This window comes from Dendrobates tinctorius, unplaced genomic scaffold, assembly GCF_039654945.1.
Source record: "Dendrobates tinctorius isolate UK_male_01 unplaced genomic scaffold, ASM3965494v1 ptg000615l, whole genome shotgun sequence".
Classification (NCBI taxonomy): domain Eukaryota; kingdom Metazoa; phylum Chordata; class Amphibia; order Anura; family Dendrobatidae; genus Dendrobates; species Dendrobates tinctorius.
The window spans coordinates 232,501-246,948 of record NW_027362270.1 but is presented as its reverse complement, the minus strand read 5'-3'; positions in this window follow the sequence as shown (position 1 = coordinate 246,948).

The following is a 14,448-nucleotide window of genomic DNA, read 5'->3' as shown; positions in this document are numbered from 1 at the left end:
ACCCGGCTCTTGCCCGTCCTCAAAGGGATGCCCAAGCGGCTTTTCCTCCCAGGGCTGTTCCCCTGCCTGGCGGGAACACGGGGGGTGCGCAGGGCAGCGTTCTGCCGTACTCCCTTCACCTCTCGCCCCATTCAAATCGCTCCCTTCTCCATCTTCCCCTCGCTCGGGGGGCGTTCGCTCTCTCGCTCTCCCTCTCCCTCTCCCTTCCGAGCCACCTCGGAGGACGACGTACGAGGAGCGGAAGGCGATGGCGAGTCGGGTGGGGGCACACCGCGCAGTGAGAACCCCCCCTCGCCTGCCTCCACAGCTCTGTCATCCCCCCCACTAACGTAGGGGCTCGGGAAAGACTAGTGGCGCGGAGCTCGGCAGCGGCGTGGAAACGCCACCCACCGCCGCCGCTCTCGCTGGTGCCCGCCGCGGAGGCCGCCCTTCGGGCGATGCGTGGCACGGACCTCCACGGGCAGGGCTGCGCATCTGGAACTTCGAAAAGGGCCGCCCTTGCTAACACTGTGCTTCCCCACGCGGGGAGCGATTCGGACGGCTGGCCCCCACACCGGGGTGGGTGGGCGCCCCGCCGTTCGCCCGCGTGGGTCGTCAGACCACTGTTCATCGTTCGGTGCGATTCAAACTTCCCACAGCTCGGCCGCCTCCGTCCTCGAACGGGAGGTGACGGCCGGCGTGCGCGCCCAAAGATAGGTGGTGGAAGCCCGGGGGTACAGGAGGAAGGACACCGCTCACCGTAAACCGACGCGAGCTCCAAAGCCCGGGTCGAGCGAGCAGCACCACCTCCCCACCCGGGAGCGCCGTGCCAGATCGATCGGAGGATAAGACCGCTCTGAGAGGACGTGGACGAGAGGGGCGTCCGCCTTCCGGAGCCCCCCCTTTCGGACGAGGACTCCGGATTTGCCCCCCGAAAGCCATCACCTCCAGAGAACCAGGGACCGCCGAGGGAGGGTCTGGTCAGGCTTGGGTACCCCAGCATTGCCTCTCTCGCTTGGGATGCGCGATCGGCAAAAGTCCCTCTCGGAGCTGTGGAAGTTCGGTCTCAGCCGGAGTGCGCAACTTCCAGACGAGAGGGACCACATGCCAAGTCGCCTACCCGAGTCGGGGAACCAGAGAAACAACTGCTTTCTATCGGGGTAGAGAGACGACACTCTCTCAAGTACATTCTGCCAGAGGTGCGCATTCCTATGTATTTGCATTGCGGGACAACGTCCCCACTTTAAGGGGACGAAGTCGGAACTGTACCCGGCCTCAAGTCACTGTAGGGCGGATGCGGCACCTAGAAAATTCCTCATTCCGGTTCTTTTTCACTTAGTCGTTTTTTTTGGCAAGAATGTACCCCAGGATGGCCAAAAAGCCAAAGCCAGGGACTGAGAACCATCGAGCATGCTCTGAGGGGACATAGTCAGAGGGGGCGTCCGCCTTCCAGAGCCCTCCTTCCCACGAGGACTCCAGATTTGCCCCCCCTGACAACAGCCATCGCCTCCAGAGAACCAGGGACCACCGAGGGAGGGTCTGGTCGAAGCTCAGGTACCCAGGATAGCTTCTCCGGCTTGGGCATGGACCGCCAGACAAAGCCGCGGACCGTGAACCATCCAGCCTGCTCTGAGGGGACATAGTCAGAGGGGGCGTCCGCCTTCCAGAGCCCTCCTTCCCACGAGGACTCCAGATTTGCCCCCCTGACAGCCATCACCTCCAGAGAACCAGGGACCGCCGAGGGAGGGTCTGGTCAAAGCTCATGTACCCCAGGACAGCTTCTCCGGCTTGGGCACAGACCACCAGACAAAGCCGCGGACCATGAACCATCCAGCCGGCTCTGAGGGGACATGGTCAGAAGGGGCGTCCGCCTTCTAGAGCCCAAACTCGGCCACGGACTCCAGATTTGCCCCCCTGAATGCCATCACCCTTCAGAAGACCAGGGACCACCGAGGGAGGGTCTGGTCAGGCTCAGGTACCCCAGGATCGCCTCTCTCACTTGGGACGCACGACCAGCAAAAGTCCCTCCTGGAGCCGTGGAAGTTCAGTCTCGGCCGTATTTTGCAACTTCCACGACAAGAGGGACCACCTTCTAAGTCGCCTACCCGAGCCAGAGAACCATAGGAACAACCGCCATACATCGGGGTAGAGAGAGCCCACTCTCTCCTATATTCTCCCGCAGGTGCGCATTACTATGTATTTGCATTGCGGGACAATGTACTTCAATGAGCGGGACAAAGTCGGAAATGTATCCGACCTCCTGGAACTGTGCGGCTGCTACAGCAGTCAGAAATTCCCCATTCCGGTTCTTTTTCACTTGGATTTTTTTTTTTGCAATTTTTTGCCTAAAACGTATTCCTCCAACATGTACTAGCTCATGACACTTGAAATTTTTGAGCCAATTGATAATAACAGCTTTTTAGAGCTCAAAAACAAAAAAAATTTGAGCGAACAAAAAATGTTCGAAAATGACCTCAGCTCCTGGAACTGTTTTCGGTACACCTCCAGAGAGGCTCCCCTGCCTGGAAGTCTGTCACTGCTCAGCTTGAAATTTTTCTAAGTCCCAAAATTCGGTTTTTCATCCAAAATTCAACTTTCTGCCCAGGATCCACAAACTTTAAACCCAGTTGGGGGACCCTCCCTGGGGGCCCTACAACATACTGAAGCCCCCCTGTGGTGGAAGTAGGGGAAATTACTTATTTTTACACAAAATCACAAAATTCCATTTTTTGTTCGCAAAACACTTTTTTGTCCTCAAGAAACTTTTTTGTCCTCAAAACACTTTTTTGTCCTCGAGAAACTTTTTTGTCCTCAAGAAACTTTTTTGTCCTCAAAACACTTTTTTGTCCTCAAAACTCAATTTCTTCCATAATTCGACTTTCCCCCCAAAAACCACACATTCTACCCTCATGGGAGGCACTCTCCCTCGGGTCCCCTCAACATATTGACGCCCCAGAGCGGTGGGAGAAGGGGAAATCTGATTTTTGCACAAAAATCCAAAAAACGCACTAAGTCCAAAAATCCTGAAAATTTTTCTAAGTCCCAACGGTACTTTCTGAAAAGTGTACCCAGGCTCCTGGAAGCCTCCTGGGTACACCTCCCGAGGCGCCCCCTTCCTGGAAGTCTGACACATCTCGAAATTTTTCTAAGTCCCAAAAAATGGTTTTTGCTCCATAATTCGACTTTCCCCCCAAAAGTCACACATTCTACCCTCATGGGAGGCACTCTCCCTCGGGTCCCCACATCATATTGACGCCCCAGAGCGGTGGGAGAAGGGGAAATCTGATTTTTGCGCAAAAATCCAAAAAACGCACTAAGTCCAAAAATCCTGAAAATTTTTCTAAGTCCCAACGGTACTTTCTGAAAAGTGTACCCAGGCTCCTGGAAGCCTCCTGGGTACACCTCCCGAGGCGCCCCCTTCCTGGAAGTCTGACACATCTCGAAATTTTTCTAAGTCCCAAAAAATGGTTTTTGCTCCATAATTCGACTTTCCCCCCAAAAGTCACACATTCTACCCTCATGGGAGGCACTCTCCCTCGGGTCCCCACATCATATTGACGCCCCAGAGCGGTGGGAGAAGGGGAAATCTGATTTTTGCACAAAAATCCAAAAAACGCACTAAGTCCAAAAATCCTGAAAATTTTTCTAAGTCCCAACGGTACTTTCTGAAAAGTGTACCCAGGCTCCTGGAAGCCTCCTGGGTACACCTCCCGAGGCGCCCCCTTCCTGGAAGTCTGACACATCTCGAAATTTTTCTAAGTCCCAAAAAATGGTTTTTGCTCCATAATTCGACTTTCCCCCCAAAAGTCACACATTCTACCCTCATGGGAGGCACTCTCCCTCGGGTCCCCACATCATATTGACGCCCCAGAGCGGTGGGAGAAGGGGAAATCTGATTTTTGCGCAAAAATCCAAAAAACGCACTAAGTCCAAAAATCCTGAAAATTTTTCTAAGTCCCAACGGTACTTTCTGAAAAGTGTACCCAGGCTCCTGGAAGCCTCCTGGGTACACCTCCCGAGGCGCCCCCTTCCTGGAAGTCTGACACATCTCGAAATTTTTCTAAGTCCCAAAAAATGGTTTTTGCTCCATAATTCGACTTTCCCCCCAAAAGTCACACATTCTACCCTCATGGGAGGCACTCTCCCTCGGGTCCCCACATCATATTGACGCCCCAGAGCGGTGGGAGAAGGGGAAATCTGATTTTTGCACAAAAATCCAAAAAACGCACTAAGTCCAAAAATCCTGAAAATTTTTCTAAGTCCCAACGGTACTTTCTGAAAAGTGTACCCAGGCTCCTGGAAGCCTCCTGGGTACACCTCCCGAGGCGCCCCCTTCCTGGAAGTCTGACACATCTCGAAATTTTTCTAAGTCCCAAAAAATGGTTTTTGCTCCATAATTCGACTTTCCCCCCAAAAGTCACACATTCTACCCTCATGGGAGGCACTCTCCCTCGGGTCCCCACATCATATTGACGCCCCAGAGCGGTGGGAGAAGGGGAAATCTGATTTTTGCACAAAAATCCAAAAAACGCACTAAGTCCAAAAATCCTGAAAATTTTTCTAAGTCCCAACGGTACTTTCTGAAAAGTGTACCCAGGCTCCTGGAAGCCTCCTGGGTACACCTCCCGAGGCGCCCCCTTCCTGGAAGTCTGACACATCTCGAAATTTTTCTAAGTCCCAAAAAATGGTTTTTGCTCCATAATTCGACTTTCCCCCCAAAAGTCACACATTCTACCCTCATGGGAGGCACTCTCCCTCGGGTCCCCACATCATATTGACGCCCCAGAGCGGTGGGAGAAGGGGAAATCTGATTTTTGCACAAAAATCCAAAAAACGCACTAAGTCCAAAAATCCTGAAAATTTTTCTAAGTCCCAACGGTACTTTCTGAAAAGTGTACCCAGGCTCCTGGAAGCCTCCTGGGTACACCTCCCGAGGCGCCCCCTTCCTGGAAGTCTGACACATCTCGAAATTTTTCTAAGTCCCAAAAAATGGTTTTTGCTCCATAATTCGACTTTCCCCCCAAAAGTCACACATTCTACCCTCATGGGAGGCACTCTCCCTCGGGTCCCCACATCATATTGACGCCCCAGAGCGGTGGGAGAAGGGGAAATCTGATTTTTGCACAAAAATCCAAAAAACGCACTAAGTCCAAAAATCCTGAAAATTTTTCTAAGTCCCAACGGTACTTTCTGAAAAGTGTACCCAGGCTCCTGGAAGCCTCCTGGGTACACCTCCCGAGGCGCCCCCTTCCTGGAAGTCTGACACATCTCGAAATTTTTCTAAGTCCCAAAAAATGGTTTTTGCTCCATAATTCGACTTTCCCCCCAAAAGTCACACATTCTACCCTCATGGGAGGCACTCTCCCTCGGGTCCCCACATCATATTGACGCCCCAGAGCGGTGGGAGAAGGGGAAATCTGATTTTTGCACAAAAATCCAAAAAACGCACTAAGTCCAAAAATCCTGAAAATTTTTCTAAGTCCCAACGGTACTTTCTGAAAAGTGTACCCAGGCTCCTGGAAGCCTCCTGGGTACACCTCCCGAGGCGCCCCCTTCCTGGAAGTCTGACACATCTCGAAATTTTTCTAAGTCCCAAAAAATGGTTTTTGCTCCATAATTCGACTTTCCCCCCAAAAGTCACACATTCTACCCTCATGGGAGGCACTCTCCCTCGGGTCCCCACATCATATTGACGCCCCAGAGCGGTGGGAGAAGGGGAAATCTGATTTTTGCACAAAAATCCAAAAAACGCACTAAGTCCAAAAATCCTGAAAATTTTTCTAAGTCCCAACGGTACTTTCTGAAAAGTGTACCCAGGCTCCTGGAAGCCTCCTGGGTACACCTCCCGAGACGCTCCCCTTCCTGGAAGTCTGTCACATCTCGAAATTTTTCTAAGTCCCAAAATTCGGTTTTTTCACCCAAAATTCAACCTTCCGCCCAGGATCCAGAAATTTCACCCCCAGTTTGGGGCCTCATTTGGGACACTCTCAGACATATATTTCACTCTCTGACTTCCAGCCACCGCTTTCAGGGCGAATATTAAGCCCACCAACCGACCGCTACAGGACGAATATTAAGCCCACCAACCGACCGCTACAGGACGAATATTAAGCCCACCAACCGACCGCTACAGGACGAATATTAAGCCCGCCAACCGACCATTAAGCCCCCTTCCGAATCTACTCAGGGTGGGTCTGAGCTGGGGGTCGGGAGTTCACAGCCCGGCCGCGGCCAAAGTGATCCACCTCGGTCATAGTTGTCCCGCCCAAAGGAACAGTCGTTTTGTTTCAGCCGGGCGCGGCCTACATTTGTCTATCTACCGACACCAAGATCTCCATTTTCGCCTTCTGGAGATCCCGCACCCAAGCAGGAGGATTCGTGGCTCCAGTAACCCAGGAATGTGCACCCGACTCGGGCAGCCAACCAGAAAGAGTCCCCCTAGGAGACGTGGACCAAACGGTAGGGGGAACTCCTAGCTGGAGGGCTACCCACGGGGCTGGCATGCACAAAACACGGCCTACATCTGTCCATCTGCCGCCACCAAGATCTCCATTGTCGCCTTCTGGAGATCCAGCACCCAAGCAGAAGGCTTCGTGGCTCAAGTAACCCAGGAATGTGCACCCGACTCGGGCAGCCAACCAGAAAGAGTCCCCCCTAGGAGACGCGGACCAAACGGTAAGGGGAACTCCTAGCTGGAGGGCTACCCACGGGGCTGGCATGCACAAAACACGGCCTACATCTGTCCGTCTGCCGCCACCAAGATCTCCATTGTCGCCTTCTGGAGGATCCAGCACCCAAGCAGAAGGATTCGTGGCTTGAGTAACCCAGGAATGTGCACCCGACTCGGGCAGCCAACCAGAAAGAGTCCCCCTAGGAGACGCGGACCAAACGGTAGGGGGAACTCCTAGCTGGAGGGCTACCCACGGGGCTGGCATGCACAAAACACGGCCTACATCTGTCCGTCTGCCGCCACCAAGATCTCCATTGTCGCCTTCTGGAGGATCCAGCACCCAAGCAGAAGGATTCGTGGATTGAGTAACCCAGGAATGTGCACCCGACTCGGGCAGCCAACCAGAAAGAGTCCCCCCTAGGAGACGCGGACCAAACGGTAGGGGGAACTCCTAGCTGGAGGGCTACCCACGGGGCTGGCATGCACAAAACACGGCCTACATCTGTCCGTCTGCCGCCACCAAGATCTCCATTGTCGCCTTCTGGAGGATCCAGCACCCAAGCAGAAGGATTCGTGGATTGAGTAACCCAGGAATGTGCACCCGACTCGGGCAGCCAACCAGAAAGAGTCCCCCTAGGAGACGCGGACCAAACGGTAAGGGGAACTCCTAGCTGGAGGGCTACCCACGGGGCTGGCATGCACAAAACACGGCCTACATCTGTCGCCACCAAGATCTCCATTGTCGCCTTCTGGAGATCCAGCACCCAAGCGGGCGTGTTCTTTACGAAAAACGGACCACCTGGAAGTCTGTCACAGGTAAAACATTTTCTAAGTCCACAGAATACATATCACTTCCCAGCCATGACAGGGTTCGAACCCGGGTCGTCAGACTCTTGGCAAGCGTAAAAGCAAGCGCTTACTGCTTTTGCCACCATGAGTTGATAGTGAAAGACGGAGCCAGTCGGAATGTCTTCCATGAAAGCGACGCATGCTCGTCAGCGGTGTAGGCGCCATCCCTGTGGTTGAGTCTACCTCAGGGGTGCTGTATATGTGATCATGACGGATGTATCCAGGGAGGGATCGTTACAGAAACGATATGGATGATCCTCAACCGTATAGGCGCCACCGCTTGGGATGTGTCAACCGCCGTGATGCCACGGAAGTGATCATGACAGACGGCTCGAAGCGGAGATCTTTGCCCCAGCACTATTGGTGCTCGGCATCCGTAGAGGCGTCAACCATGTGGCTGGTTCACCCCCCGTGATGAGGTATGCGGATTTCCGGCAAGTTATTTCCGATCACCTCCGCTGGCGTCTTTCACGTGTGGCTGACTCACACCCCGAGGTGCGCACGGGTTACCGGACTGTTATGCTGGACACTTCAAAATGGAGCGGTGAGTAGAAGACATTCGTCCACCACATATAGACATATGACATACGTGCAGGGAAGGTGACCGGTTCTATTGCTTGTATCCCCGCAGTCACCCCCGGACTCCACTTACATGTCCCGTATGCCACAGAGCAACGAAATACCTTTCCACACATCTTAGGAGGACATGTCTGAGGACCCAGAGTGATTCTGATATAAAAGCTGCCCTTGCATCAGCCAAGTTTCAGCTCAAATGCATTGCCGAAAGAGGTACAACTATCCGCTTCAATGACCTCAAGCCTCTCCAGTCCTTGGAGGAGACTGTATCCTTCTTAGAAGGTCGCGGATTTTTAATAGCCAACAAGCCTAGGTTTGAGCATCAAATCCCGCCACTGATCTCTGAAGAGCCCGCTCAGGTACCACCAGCCATTTTGGAGCTCTGCCCAGGCACTATGCCCCTGACGGAGCTAGATTCGGATGAGATCGATATCCCTTTGCTTTTACGGCCTGCAGAAAGCCCCCTGCCCCTGGCAGAGCCAGATGCATCGGATGAGGCTTCACTTTTACAGCCTGTGGAAAGTTTTCAAGAAAGCCCTCGCTCAGAGACTGCCCACACAGGGGCCTGTTCTGACCCCATGGAAGATGAGGAGGTCACTGACGGTAGCGATTTAAGAATTCAGAAAAGGCAGTGGAAGGACAAAAATCGCACCGCTACAAAGATGGCCGGCTTGTATAAGCGACACTCAATGAACGACGCTATGTTCAAAGGTTTCCGCTCATACCTAACCATTACACACGGGGTGCCAAACTGCCAACAGGAGGTCTCAAATGTTTCCAGGTTCCTCTTCTTTGTGAACCCGAGAAGAGTAACCCTGGAGTACCTACTGAAGCCAAATAAAATCAATGAATTTTTTGAAAAACTCGGAAACCTCCAGCTATCGAAACAGACCTCCCTCAGAATGCTGAAGCATATACGGAGATTCACTGTCTATCAGATGAGGGCCACGGGACTGAGAATAGAAAAGCCAGAACTCTACAAGGCCTGTGAGGTATTCATGAATCACACTGAGGACCTACAGAAGACATTGTACAAGGGCGCCTGCAAGGAGTCTGTTAGTAAGCGGTACACACCCTTCAAAGTATCGCATATGCGGCTTGATTTTTGCCATGTATGTTCAATAATTCCTCTTATTTTTCCCCAGGTACGATCTACTGAGGAAGCCGCTAAAATCGCCCGTGGACTGCCAGATTATTCTGGAGGAGGCAAGGCCAACTTTTCTAGCCAGCATAGCCTCTGTGGAAGAGGGCGGATCAAATGAAGAACGCCGGGAAATTGCACTCTACCTCCAGGCCCTGCTGGTTCTGAAAAATCTCCAGAGACCAGGTGTCATCCGTAACATGACGGTAAGTAGTCAGACCCTGTGGGTCAGCGGTCTCCCATGCACCAGTTCAATAACTTTCCACATCAGGTTTCAGAGTGGACCGAGAGGATCCATCACGTGTACCACGACAGACAGATGACAGTTGTCGGTGTGAAGACTCACAAATGTTCCACCACTCAGGTCGCAGTGTTCGTACTTTCAGAGGAAGAAGAATCGGTAAGGGACTCAACCAGTCAGGGAGCCCAGGCAACACCACTCCACATGGGGAGCAAACCCCTCTCTTTTTCCTTTTTCAGTGGTTCAAAGTGTATGCAGAACATGTCCGACCTGTCTATACCGCTGGCCGAAGGAAGGTCACTAATTTCTTTGTGACGTGTACGGGGAAGGCCATAGCAAATCCATCCGTGGGCCTCAGGCAATACCATTCGAGGTAAGACGGCCACGAGCCGAATGATGCATGGGCATGTGTAGAAACAGGTACTGACATTATGATTTCCTCCATAGCTACAACCTCCCGAACATCACTAGCCACCTAGTGCGACGGGTATGTGAAACCTGGACAACTTCACAATACACGGACTGTGAAAAGCGACTGTTTGCACGGTACTTGGCACATACAAATGACATGGCTGAGAGAGTGTACCGGGAGAAGACTCTGACAGATATGTGTCATGCCCACGAGCTGGTGGTAAATGCAGGAAAGAAGGATGAAGCCGACAATCAGTCACCAGTGATGCCTTCAAGCAGTGCATCAGAGAATGAGCAGGGAGGCAGTATGGAAATCGATCCGGAGGGTAACAAATCATACTACCTAAGAACCATCAAGCCTGCTCTGAGGTGACATAGGCAGAAAGGGCGTCCACCTACCAGAGTCCCCCTTCCCACAAGGACTCCAGATTTGCCCCCACTGACATCCATCACCTCCAGAGAACCAGGGACCACCGAGGGAGGGTCTGGTCAAGCTCAGGTACCCCATGATCACTTCTCATGCTTGGGCATGGACCACCAGCCATTGCCGGGGACTGAGAACCATCGAGCCTGCTCTGAGGGGACATAGGCAGAAGGGGCGTCCGCCTACCAGAGTCCCCCTTCCCATAAGGACTCCAGATTTGCCCCCACTTACATCCATCACCTCCAGAGAACCAGGGACCACCGAGGGAGGGTCTGGTCAAGCTCAGGTACCCCATGATCACTTCTCATGCTTGGGCATGGACCACCAGCCATTGCCGGGGACTGAGAACCATCGAGCCTGCTCTGAGGGGACATAGGCAGAAGGGGCGTCCGCCTACCAGAGTCCCCCTTCCCATAAGGACTCCAGATTTGCCCCCACTTACATCCATCACCTCCAGAGAACCAGGGACCACCGAGGGAGGGTCTGGTCAAGCTCAGGTACCCCATGATCACTTCTCATGCTTGGGCATGGACCACCAGCCATTGCCGGGGACTGAGAACCATCGAGCCTGCTCTGAGGGGACATAGGCAGAAGGGGCGTCCGCCTTCCAGAGCCCAAGCTCGGCTATGGACTCCAGATTTGCCCCCCTGACAGCGATCACCTCCAGAGAACCAGGGACCACCGAGGGAGGGTCTGGTCAAGCTCAGGTACCCCATGATCACTTCTCATGCTTGGGCATGGACCACCAGCCAATGCCAGGGACTGAGAACCATCGAGCCTGCTCTGAGGGGACATAGGCAGAAGGGGCGTCCGCCTACCAGAGTCCCCCTTCCCATAAGGACTCCAGATTTGCCCCCACTGACATCCATCACCTCCAGAGAACCAGGGACCACCGAGTGAGGGTCTGGTCAAGCTCAGGTACCCCATGATCACTTCTCATGCTTGGGCATGGACCACCAGCCAATGCCGGGGACTGAGAACCATCGAGCCTGCTCTGAGGGGACATAGGCAGAAGGGGCGTCCGCCTACCAGAGTCCCCCTTCCCACAAGGACTCCAGATTTGCCCCCACTGACATCCATCACCTCCAGAGAACCAGGGACCACCGAGGGAGGGTCTGGTCAAGCTCAGGTACCCCATGATCACTTCTCATGCTTGGGCATGGACCACCAGCCATTGCCGGGGACTGAGAACCATCGAGCCTGCTCTGAGGGGACATAGGCAGAAGGGGCGTCCGCCTTCCAGAGCCCAAGCTCGGCTATGGACTCCAGATTTGCCCCCCTGACAGCGATCACCTCCAGAGAACCAGGGACCACCGAGGGAGGGTCTGGTCAAGCTCAGGTACCCCATGATCACTTCTCATGCTTGGGCATGGACCACCAGCCAATGCCAGGGACTGAGAACCATCGAGCCTGCTCTGAGGGGACATAGGCAGAAGGGGCGTCCGCCTACCAGAGTCCCCCTTCCCATAAGGACTCCAGATTTGCCCCCACTGACATCCATCACCTCCAGAGAACCAGGGACCACCGAGGGAGGGTCTTGTCAAGCTCAGGTACCCCAGGATCGCTTCTCATGCTTGGGCATGGACCACCAGCCAATGCCGGGGACTGAGAACCATCGAGCCTGCTCTGAGGGGACATAGGCAGAAGGGGCGTCCGCCTTCCAGAGCCCAAGCTCGGCTATGGACTCCAGATTTGCCCCCCTGACAGCGATCACCCTTCAGAGGACCAGGGACCACCGGGGAGGGTCTGGTCAGGCTCAGGTACCCCGAGATTGCTTCTCTCACTTGGGACTCACGACCAGCAAAAGTCCCTCCTGGAGCTGTGGAAGTTCAGTCTCGGCCGTATTTTGCAACTTCCACAACAAGAGGGACCACCTTCTAAAGTCGCCTACCCGAGCCGGAGAACCAGAGAAACAATCGCCATCCATCGGGGTAGAGAGAGCACTCTCTCCTGTATTCTGCCGCAGGTGCGCATTCCTATGTATATGCATTGCGGGACAACGTCCCCACTTTAAGGGGATGAAGTCAGAACTGTACCCGGCCTCCAGTCACTGTAGGGCGGATGCGGCACCCAGAAAATTCCTCATTCCGGTTCTTTTTCACTTAGTCGTTTTTTTTTTTGCAAGAATGTACCCCAGGGATGGCCCACAAGCCAAAGCCAGGGACTGAGAACCATCGAGCACGCTCTGAGGGGACATAGTCAGAGGGGGCGTCCGCCTTCCAGAGCCCTCCTTCCCACGAGGACTCCAGATTTGCCCCCCTGACGACAGCCATCGCCTCCAGAGAACCAGGGACCACCGAGGGAGGGTCTGGTCAAGCTCAGGTACCCCAGGATCACTTCTCATGCTTGGGCATGGACCACCAGCCATTGCCGGGGACTGAGAACCATCGAGCCTGCTCTGAGGGGACATAGGCAGAAGGGGCGTCCGCCTACCAGAGTCCCCCTTCCCACAAGAACTCCAGATTTGCCCCCACTGACATCCATCACCTCCAGAGAACCAGGGACCACCGAGGGAGGGTCTGGTCAAGCTCAGGTACCCCAGGATCGCTTCTCATGCTTGGGCATGGACCACCAGCCAATGCCGGGGACTGAGAACCATCGAGCCTGCTCTGAGGGGACATAGGCAGAAGGGGCGTCCGCCTACCAGAGTCCACCTTCCCATAAGGACTCCAGATTTGCCCCCACTGACATCCATCACCTCCAGAGAACCAGGGACCACCGAGGGAGGGTCTGGTCAAGCTCAGGTACCCCAGGATCGCTTCTCCAGCTTGGGCATGGACTACCAGCCAATGCCGGGGACTGAGAACCATCGAGCCTGCTCTGAGGGGACATAGGCAGAAGGGGCATCCGCCTACCAGAGTCCACCTTCCCATAAGGACTCCAGATTTGCCCCCACTGACATCCATCACCTCCAGAGAACCAGGGACCACCGAGGGAGGGTCTGGTCAAGCTCAGGTACCCCAGGATCGCTTCTCCAGCTTGGGCATGGACCACCAGCCAATGCCGGGGACTGAGAACCATCGAGCCTGCTCTGAGGGGACATAGGCAGAAGGGGCGTCCACCTTCCAGAGCCCAAGCTCGGCTATGGACTCCAGATTTGCCCCCCTGACAGCGATCACCCTTCAGAGGACCAGGGACCACCGGGGAGGGTCTGGTCAGGCTCAGGTACCCCGAGATTGATTCTCTCACTTGGGACTCACGACCAGCAAAAGTCCCTCCTGGAGCTGTGGAAGTTCAGTCTCAGCCGCAACTTCCACAACAAGAGGGACCACCTTCTAAAGTCGCCTACCCGAGCCGGAGAACCAGAGAAACAATCGCCATCCATCGGGGTAGAGAGAGCACTCTCTCCTGTATTCTGCTGCAGGTGCGCATTCCTATGTATATGCATTGCGGGACAACGTCCCCACTTTAAGGGGACGAAGTCGGAAATGTACCCGATCTCCAGTCACTGTAGGGCGGATGCGGCAGCCAGAAAATTCCTCATTCCGGTTCTTTTTCACTTTTTTTTTTGTCCTCAAGAAACATTTTTGTTCTCAAGAAACTTTTTTGTCCTCAAAACTCAATTACTTCCAAAATTCGACTTTCACCCCAAAAGCCACACATTCTACCCTCATGGGAGGCACTCTCCCTCGGGTCCCCACATCATATTGACGCCCCAGAGCGGTGGGAGAAGGGAAAATTCGATTTTTGCACAAAAATCCAAAAATCGCTCTAAGTCCAAAAATCTTGAAAATTTTTCTAAGTCCCAACGGTACTTTCTGAAAAGTGTACCCAGGCCCCTGGAAGCCTCCTAGGTACACCTCCTGAGACTCCCCCCTTCCTGGAAGTCTGACACATCTCGAAATTTTTCTAAGTCCCAAAAAATGGTTTTTGCTCCATAATTCGACTTTCCCCCCAAAAGCCACACATTCTACCCTCATGGGAGGCACTCTCCCTCGGGTCCCCACATCATATTGACGCCCCAGAGCGGTGGGAGAAGGGAAAATTCGATTTTTGCACAAAAATCCAAAAATCGCTCTAAGTCCAAAAATCTTGAAAATTTTTCTAAGTCCCAACGGTACTTTCTGAAAAGTGTACCCAGGCCCCTGGAAGCCTCCTAGGTACACCTCCTGAGACTCCCCCCTTCCTGGAAGTCTGACACATCTCGAAATTTTTCT